Source organism: Corvus cornix, chromosome 4, assembly GCF_000738735.6.
Source record: "Corvus cornix cornix isolate S_Up_H32 chromosome 4, ASM73873v5, whole genome shotgun sequence".
In the NCBI taxonomy this organism is placed as follows: domain Eukaryota; kingdom Metazoa; phylum Chordata; class Aves; order Passeriformes; family Corvidae; genus Corvus; species Corvus cornix.
This window is the reverse complement of record NC_046334.1, coordinates 68,109,239-68,119,674: the sequence shown is the minus strand read 5'-3', so window position 1 is coordinate 68,119,674 and position 10,436 is coordinate 68,109,239.

The window sequence follows — 10,436 nt, the reverse complement described above, 5'->3', positions numbered from 1 at the left end:
GGCTGTAATAAATGAAGCATCCAAATGTTCAGCTTCTTATGGGGTATATATGATCCCTTTAGGAGGACACACACACATTGATTTTATAAGGAACCCCTTCACTACTAGAAGATTTTTACCTGGATCCATTTCCAAATCAATTTTTCCTTGAGGCTTTCACTAAGACTCTTGTGGGGATTACAGAATTTGAGTTAGATGCCAATGCATTGTCATTCTGAATACAGAAACATTTTGCTTTTTTAATGTTTTTAATAGGATCATGTAAGATGAGGGTTGGGGTTGGTGGTTTGGGTTTTTTTAAACACCATTAGCAGAAACATCTCTTCAGTCCTTTGCATTCAAAAACCTTATTGTGTATAGAGTCTTTTGACTCTGTAACTAATTGATGCAAAGCATCATCACTCTATCTGTTGAAGTTTCAGGGTATGGAAACAAGCTGACAATATCTAATTGGCCAGACATACATGGAATTGAGGAAAAATAAACCTATTTTCAATTGTTTTAACGCAGTGGTTGGGTTCCTGTCAGAGAACACTCTCTCCCACCAACATTAATTTTGCTGATTGAATCAACTGCCTAGAAAGAAACCATTCAACCCAGGGAGAAACAATGCAGCAATTAGCAACACTCAGGTAGCAGTGACAGGGGCTGCCTTACAAAGCTCAGGTCAGACCCAGTTCTAGTGGGGTAGCCAAAGGATTAAGAAAGATTTGGGGATTTAATCTAAGAACAATAATGTTCAACCATTTTAGCAAGCCCAAAGGTGGGGTCAGTCCCTAATGCATTTTTATAAGGGTCATTTTAAGAGAAACACAAATCATTGTGGTGAGCTTCCCACCAGCTAGAAATCCTTCAGGATAATCTTGTTGCCCAGAAAAACTGAATTCCCCATCCCTGGAAGTGTTTGAGACCAGACTTGATGGGGCTCTGAGTAGCCTGGTCTAGTGGGAGGTGTCCCTGTCTGTGGCAGGGGTGTAGATACAAAAATGCTGCTAGCAAGGATTTTCTTGCTATTTTCTAAGTCCGTGAGAGACTTTTCTCTCTCACAGAAGAGGTAGCAAAGTTATGTAAACAACCAAGCCACCTGCAACCTTGAAAAGTCTTGTTTATGGTACAGTAGAAAAATATTTTGACAATGGATGTTTTAGGATTTTAGCCAATCACCCCCAAGGGGTGGCCAATCCTTTGTCCAATTAGACTATGAAGAAAAAAGTCTATGAAAGAGTTTGTAAAATAATTAAATAAATCAATCTTGCTGCACAATTCCTGCCTGCTGGATCTTCTCTCCTCCTCCTCCCTATGGCTGCGGGACACAGTGATATACCCTAGGGCCCAGGCCTGCAGTAATATAGGGGGCTGGAACTTGATGGTTTTAATGTCCCTTCCAACCCCAACCATTCTGTGATTCTATGGCAGGATTCACACAATCCATATGATAAACTCAGACATATTAAAAAACTTGGGGTTGTGTTCAGCCTGGCAGCTGTACAAACTGCACGGTTGGTACAGCCACAAAATGGACTTTGTGGGCAGGTATTTAACAGCATAAAATATACCCCGGATTTCCCATTCAGAACCTGAAACAGGTTTGTCTCCTGGTGCTCCCAGAGCTAAAAGACATCCCTGTGACAAATGCAGGTTCCAATAGGGAGGGTTTAGCAGGAAGGCCATCCTTGGAGGGAAAGCCTGTATTTAGGAAATTGCTAAACCAGGGATGAGTTCTTGAGCTGGTTTAGCCCTTAGTCACCTCAGTGATGACTCTGGACCTATGTTTCTGGCATCAGCTGATGTTTGATTGCTGTCTCCCAATCTTACCCTCAATAAAACAACCCAGCAGCTTGAAATCCTTGTGAGTCTTGTTAGTTGTAGTGGCATCATCCCCTCCTATTACTGGAACTTAAGGAATTGTAAACAAATTGGTCACTCCCCATCATCTGCCTGGAGTCAAAGCAGGGACCCAAGCGTGAAGCTAAACCCTGGCCTCACCTCTATCCAGCTTCCAGCAGCTAAGAGAAGCTGACCCTTCTAAAAACAGACTAGTTTGTGGGTTTCTGTACTTTAATTTATAGGTTGTAAGTAAAAATAATCCCTGCATCTCAGCCCTGGGGAAAGTCACCAGGAGGATCTGGACTACTGCTCTCCTTTCCTTTGTAAAGAGCACAGAAAAAATCAGAGCTGAGGATTCCCTCTGGAGGGATTAGCCACACTTGTGCTTTAACCTGCTTTATTTTTAACCTACAGCCTATGGTTTTTCAGTAACAGAGCTATGGCTGATAGCATCTGCTAAGGAATTAGTTAGAAGTGGACTTGCTGGGACTTGCGTAACTCCAGAGAGCAGATAAGAACCACTGGAGAGTTGTGGCAGGGAGGGTGTAGGTGGAGCAAGAAAAGGAGCATCCAGCTTGCTCTTTTTCTGTGCAATCCCCATTCTGCTTTCAGCAAAGAAATTCTGTATTTTGCTTCTGAAAAATCCTGCAAACTTCCTTCCTGAAAAATCCTGTGGTATTGCTATTAGTATAGTTATTTTAGGGGTTTTTTTTCAGTATTAATAATGCCAAATGAAAATAAAGAAGCACAGGAACACTACCCCTTGTCCCCTAAGCTGTGCTGTGGTTTGGTATTTCTAAAGAGGCTGACATTTCTGCAGTGCTTCACAAACAGGAGATCAGATTTCAGCTTGGCACCGTGGTCACAACATCAACATCGGAAGCGGTTTAGTTGGAAGTCCCAAGGATGGACACTGAAATGGTACCCGCAGCCTGCCAGTCCCAAAATGATCCTTTCAGGTCCCTCATAGCTTGGATTTCTCCTGGAAGGAAGATGCTGCTGAAGACCTGTGGTCATCTTCACCTAAATAGTGTGGGCTTTTCCTTTGCTGTGGGATTTGAAGCAAGTCTGTCTCTGTCACATATCAGGGGCTTATTGGAGCTTACTCATTTTATTCAGTAAATTTTGCCAGAAATGCTTCAGCAGCTCCAGGTCTTAGAGAAAAGCTTGACATTTGATGGGTTTTTGTAGCAGTTCACTGGGCTGCAGCCATACACCTCCCACTGCCTTTCTCCCTCCTGGAGGCAGGGCAGCCAAGCACAGCGATCTGGTTTATTAAAAACACAGGTGTCAGTCCTGGGGCTGCCCCACAGTCCTGGGAAAGCTCATGTCCTGCAGACCTGCTCTTCCAGATCATCAGGTTGCACTGCTGGTCATGAGGAGTGGAGCAGACCTGAAGATGGGAGGGTTCACAAAGGGGAAACAGCAGACTGGGACAAATTCTGCCCTCAGAGACCATGTATGGGGTTTTCCTGGTGTTGGAGCAGAATACAGGATCCTGCTGAGTCTCTGCCATCCCGGAAGAAGCAGGAGCAAAATGGGATGCAAGTTCCTTGAAATGCATATGCCAGAAAAGCCTCTGGTCCTGGCTCGCCCCCTGCTGTAAGGAATTGAGTTGGGCTGTTAATTCTTTCACAGCGTCATGGAATGGTTTGGGTTGAAGGGACCTTAAAGACCAACCCTAATTCTTTGCCTTGAAAGAGGCTCCACTGAATGCCAATGAATCCCTGTGTGATAAATAAACTCAAGTCTCCTTCCCTGGAGGCCAGGTTGGTTTTTAAGGTTTCAGGATCGTGGGGTACATCTCAGCAGGAGTTAAGCTGAAAGCTGATAAAACCCTGACGTCTAAGGGCCAGAACTGCAGCAGTGGAAATAGGCACCTTCCTTTTGACCTCAGCATCCCTGAAATGCTTTGGTTCATGAGATTGTGCATAATTAGGCATGGAGCAATGATATTTTTTTAATTCTCTGGGGTTTAAGAAAGCCATAATTCTGAAAATCACCATCAGGAAACAAGAGAGAGGTAAGGAATGGGAGCACCCAAAAGCCACACGAAGAGGAAGGTCTCAACCTGGCTAAATCTAGCACAGCCTACAACAGATCAGGTCTGGTCTGGTGTCCCCAGAAGTCACAAACACATGGAACAAGCACCTTCACCTTCATGGAGAGCAGCAAATCCAGATACTTCCCTTTTGTTCTGCTCCCCCGTCCTTGTCATCAGCTACTTCATGGGAAGGTTGGTCAGGCCACTGCAGGACCACTGGGCAGGGCTGGGCTCTGTGGTCCTGGAGCAGGAAATGGTGGCTTTTTAGCCCCAGGTGACAAACTTCTCCCTCTAGCAGTCTCCTGGGGCTATTCCCTTAGTTCCAGTGATGTTCGCCCGCCTCCCCTGGGGACACACGCACAAAAGCACAAAGCAAAGCTCTGTTGCAGCTCTTGCTGAATTCTGCATCATAGAGCCACAGAATGCTTTGGGTTGGAACATTTAAAGGTCCTCTAGCCTAACTTCCCTGTCATGAGCAGGGACAACCTAGACCAGGTTTCTCAGAGCCCGGTCCTGTAGGAATATATGTCAGAGCCTTAAGAAATGCTGAGTTGACAAATTACAGCTTTTTACTCCCTTTTATTGGATGCCATCAGCTAATTTTCAGTGGTCAGACAGGTCATCTGCAGTCTGGAAATCCCAGAGGTGGCCACAGCAGCTTCACAAACACATCTGTTGGAATTATTTGCACTAAAATTTTTTTCAGGCACTGTGGGATTGATGAAGAGTAGAAGTTCTCTGGAGTCCACCATTTCCCTGGAGGCTTAACAACCCCAGAATAAAATATGAATATAGGTTTATGCCATGGCAGGATTTGTCTTTCACCTAAAGAAAAAAAGAATTTTGCTTAAATTTGTTGTTAACCTGAAGCCAGCTTTGTCCTTGCAAAAGTAACTGACAACAATAAAAGTACCCAGAGTCTTTCTAAAGTGTTTTATTTGAGGTTTTTCATTTTGCAGAAATCTTGCTGACGCAGCAATGTCAGTGTGCAAAGTTCTGCAGGACCAAGTTAATGTTCTACTGAAATCCTTTGCTTCAGGACTAGTTCTTGAATGTCTACAAAATGCATACAAATGTCTAAACTAAATCTACGGGGGCTAATCCTCATTTCACAACCTTGCAGGTAAAGTTGGAGCAGCAGCAGTGAAGGCACTGCAACGGCAGCACTCGAGACCTTGTCAGCTCTGTGAGATCCCTCTGGCTATTTATCCTTAAAAGCACACAGTCAGCTTCGACTAAGTATACTTATTCCTACATTTTTAGTACTATTTAGTATGTATTTTTCATTGGCCAGAGAAGCTGTGGCTGCCCCATCCTTGGAATTGTTCAAGTACAAGGCTCTGACCAGCCTGGTCTAGTGGAAGGTGTCGCTGCCCATGGCAGGGGTTAGAACAGGATGGTCCCTAAGGTCCCTTCCAACCCAAACCATTCCACGATTCCGTGATTTTTCCGTGCACTGTAACAGCCACAAACACCACTAGATGTCACAACTGCTTCACTGTTTGACTGCTCGTTCCTCAACGGCCTTGGCTGAAGAAGGGCTTTTGCAGGTTTAACTGAGGAGCAAAATACAAAGACAATTAAGCAAAACCAAGATATTGTCCTCAGGAAGTGCAGGGTGCTTTAGGACACACCTTTCTTGGGGAAAAAAAGTCATGTGTTTCTCAAATCCCCTGGGTTTGGGCACAACAAAACCTCTGCACTTTGCTCAATATGAAGGAAATTCATGTGCAGGACCATCCTGACCCTTTGAAACTACAGCAAAAAACTGTGGAGAAGAAGTTTGATGTGGGACACAAACAACTGTGCTGAAGGCAGGAAAACAAAGTGACTACAGGATATTATTTTTGCTTTTATTCTGATAATTTGGTGCTGGAAGTGACTTTCTTGCACTTTCCCTAGTTATAGCATATGGAATTTGTGTTAACACTGTGGTTACTGATGCTTGGTGGTCCTGGAACACACAAGCACCCACCCACCTCCTCCTGCTGAAACAGTGAAGAAATAGCAATAACATCAACTGAACTTAATTAGGCCAAACTCGAGGTGTTTTCTGTTGAAGGAGCTAATTTTAGATGCCAAACTGCCACAGGGGCTGGCTGTATCTCTGCCCTATTTTAGCAGCTCGTGGCAGAGAGGCAAATGATTGGAAGGTGCTTCAGTTGCTTCAGCCCATGTGAAGGTCAGGGAAGAATATTCTTCCTCTGTTCCCAAGGCAATCCGATTTCTGTCTCCGCTGGTGCCATCCACAGGAACCTGCTCCTCCTCAGGACTTGGCACTGAGGTCACCACAAAAGAGAAATACACCATTTTCGGAGGGAGGTTCAAACTAATTATCTCCCATGGGCTTTTAGAGAGTTTCTCTCCCTGCCCTAAACACACTGTAGTCAGTGCACCAGCCTGTGCTGTCATTGTGTGAAAATAATAGCAAAGCTGAAGATCATTCATTCATTTATTCACTCTTTCATGACCAGTAATTGCTCCTGTGGATTCCTTTCTCACTCCAGTGACAAAAATTATTGCAAACAAAACCAAAACTGAATTCCTGTGAAATTGCTGTTACAGCATTCCCTGAAGATGAAAAAATATAAAATAAAAAAAGAGCAAACTAAAACAAATAAAAATGTACAAAGAAAAAGAAAGCAAAAGTGATTGTCAGAACAACAGCACCTTACAAAAAGCAGTGAACATCTTGGTGGGGATGTTCTCACTGTGCTGAATTGTGAAACAACTTCTTTGTGAGGGGAAGAGAAAGGGCAGACACTGATCTCTGCTCTGTGCCCCGGAACAGGACCTGAGGGAATGGCCTGAAGTTGTGTCAGGGAAGGTTTAGGTTGGATAATAGAAAAAAGGTCCTCCCCCAGAGGGTGGCTGAGCACTGAAAAGGCTCCCCAGGGCAGTGGTCACAGCACCAGCCTGACAGAGCTCAAGGGGTGTTTGGACAATGCTCTCAGGCACAGGGTGTGACTCTGGGGGATGGTGCTGTGCAGGGCCAGGAGTTGGACTCGATGGTCCTTGTGAGTCCCTTCCAACTCAGGATAGTCTGTGATTCTGTGAAGAACATGGTTTAACTTCATCCCTAAAATGGACACAAAATGGGAAAGTCCAGGAACTTCAGCTAAATTAATTCATATCCCAACTGTCCTTTTCTAAAAGTTGAGTGCATTTAATGGGAAAACAAATTTAAAATCCCACAGAAAATAAATGGCACTTTTACCTTGAGTGAGCTTTGAATCAGACCTGCAGTGGGTACCAGAGGAAACCCACTGGAGGTGCTTCCACCTCTCTGGGAGATGTCCCATCGTAGGGCATTGGAAGCAGAGGCAGGAGCCTGCTTTTCCTGAGCAAGGGGCATTTTTCGGCTCAGTGGGGCTTCTGCTTGGTTACACCACTTCAGTGGGTACCACAGAGGAGTGTTAGCTGTCTGTTCTCACACTCCACTGAAACACCCAGGCACATTTACCCTCAAACTGAAATATTTGCAGTGTTTAAATTCACTGGGATTATTCACAGGTTTAGAATGAGACAAGCCCAGGTCCTGAAGGAAGCCACAGCGAAGCAGCACACGTCATACACCTGTGTGTGACAAAATGTGATTTTGATTGGAATTACTTGTGCAGGACAAGAAATATTTGAAAGGTGAATTTTTAAATGGCTGATTCTGGCTGTGCTTCCTGCACATTGGGGTGGGCTGCAGAGGAGGGGGTGGACCCCAGAGGAGGGGGTGGACCATGGCTTAGGACACCATGGATCATGGGGGAGTAGGTGACCCACATCTCTCCACTGTGAACAGGAACCCAGAGTGGAACAAAGGTGTCTGAACTGCCTCAGGCTTGGGCAGAGGGTTCCCACCCTGTCTACATTCACCTAATTTGCATGACTTGCCCATCACAAGATTATTTATTACAGTGGCTTTAGTCAAATTCCTCTTCCGCACTTTAAAGCAATGCTTTGTCTGTCTGACTTCAGATGCAGCCTAAAACCAACTGAGGCCAATGAGTCTGCTCAAGCTGACAGGCTTTGCTAAATGAGCATCTCTGTTGGACTCAGTGGTGCTTTCTTTCGAGATAATACCAAATCACAGCTCACCCAAGCCTGGTACCAACACCCTTCATGACTGGAGGGAAAGGAAACCTGGCCCATAATTTGCCTGGAAAGAGGGAAGGAAAGGGGGAAGGGAAATACTTTTCCCCCTCCTATCCTAACTACGTAGCCCAGCTTTCTCTAAATGAATCTAACAAATCCTAGATGAAAGCATTAATAATTGTAGCTATAGATACAGCCCCTCCTCTGCCCCATGTCAGCCTGGGAAGCGCCCTGTGAGACCCAGGGAGGCTTCCTCCCTTTAGTGAACTTCCCAAGCTGTGCCAATTGGACCAGCCCATCCTCAGGGCTTGGAGCTGTATCAGAGATGCCCCAGGTGAGCATCCTCAAGACACCAAAGGTTCCTTGTGTGTTTTGCCTTGACTGCTTGGACTGGCCTTCCCAGGCATTGCATATGTTTGTCCGGAGAGTCCTTGCCTGTTTCCAGAAAAACAGGATGGTTTCAAAACATCTGTTCATCAGCAGGGGTGACAACTACTATTGCCAGGTGAAAACTGAGAGCCCTCATCTCTTTTGTCTTCTTGGAACAGTATTGCAAAACAAACAGTGCCATGGCTGGTCAGGTTTTGTGATGACCCAGAAATTCTCTGTAGCAACCTGGCTGCTGGCACCTGAGTGTGTTAAATCAGAGCTTTGTGGGTGATGAAGACAAGGACAGGGCTGATACTGGATCTAGGGGGTGATTGGCTGTCTGGCAAGCAGCCCCATCCCCAGCACAGCCACTTTCACTGTCCCTCTGATGGGACAAACACAAACAATACAAATTTGAGTGTGTTGGCTTCGTCTCACTCTTCAAAAATCACCTGCTGTGTTTCTGCAGTGACCTGGCTGGTTCCCAGAAAGCATCTCCCGCTCCCACACAGGTTCCATGGAATTTTTCAGCACATGAATCTCCATATCCTCCCGCGCTCACACCTCGGCATAGAACAACCCAGTGAATGTGTCACGTCAGGGATCTTTCTGTGAAACACCTTGATTTTTAAAACTGCATTTCACTCAAACTTTTGAAACAGCTTTCCTCTCCATCTGTGAATCCATCTGCAGTTGACAGTGATTTCTGGTTCATCAGCTCCACCCACCTCACGGGAGCTGTTCCTGCTTGGTGTGGAGGTGAGGAACCCTCACCGTGGGTTGGCACCCTCTGATCAGTGGAAGCCTTTTACTAGATCACGTTTTCCTAGCAAGTAAGCAACAGCTTGAGCCAACATGAGGTACTCTGTGTACTGGAGTAGATCTGAAAAAATCTCTCTGCATCCTCCATTGAATATTCTGAATTCAGGAAAATTTTGTAGCCATCCTTTCCACTTCTACACATCCCTCCTAGAATTGCATTTTCTGCTTAAGCAGTGCAACACTTCATGCTAAGTGTTTTTATAGTTCTCTGGTGTTGAGACTTGTAGGCAGGAGGGGATGTGGGTTGCCTTTTTCTGGGGTAGGCACTCCCAGGAGGTGAGGGGTCCTGCCTAAAATAGATGGGGTGAATCCATTTGGCTGTTTCCATAGGGCTCCAGGCTTGTCCAAGCTCATGTAGCTTTTGAGTGGGAAGTTACATGAGACAAATCCTACTACTGATGTGGGAAAACTAGGAATAAGTGGTTCCTGGTCCTGCTCTATCCAACTGTTTGATCAGCAAGATGGGTGCAGAGATGGATCAATTGACAAATAAACAAATTATAGCAGACAGTATTTGACCGTGCTTGGCCAGCCATCTGGCTAAGTAGCAATATTGATCCTATAAATAATGATATCCCTGAAATACCCCACTTACTCCTCAAGCAGTAAATACAGGCCTTAGGGCACGAATTTCTCACTGAATTTTTCTTGGGGAAGGCAGCCATCCACCACAGAGTAACAGCAGCATGTGGATTCTCTCTCTCACATTGGTTTTATCATACCTATTTCTCTTAAATGAGTCAAATGAAGACTAGAAAGGCATCAGGATTCTTTTAGTAAATAGTCAGTTTGGAATTCTGAGTATTATTTAATTCAGAAATGTTTGAGTTTTCTAAGCATTCATTGACCAAACAAAGCTTATTTTTCCCTTTATAACCAAGATGTTCCCTACCTGGATGATTGAAATAAGCTACAAGAGCTCATATTAAGCACTTAGTGACTGCACCAGTTTTAGGCAGCCGAGTGTAGGAGCTGAGTTAAAACACAGAACACCTGTAGAAATGATCCCCCCCATGTGAGATGCCCCCATCAAGGCTGGGAGAGAAATAAAGGCCCAAGGCCAAGTCATTCCTGATCCAGAGGGATCCAGAAGTCCAGAGCGAGGGTCTCTGTGGGGCTGTGGGCACCAGGGCTGTGTGGGAGGGGTGGGATGGACCAGCCAGGGGCTGTCCTGTGCTGGGCACAGCCAGTCCCAGGTGGGTCCATGGTTGTTGGGAGTGCTGGGGTGTCCCTTTGTGACAGAGGCACATTCCCGGGCTCCTTGTGACACAGGGGCTGCACTGTGCCC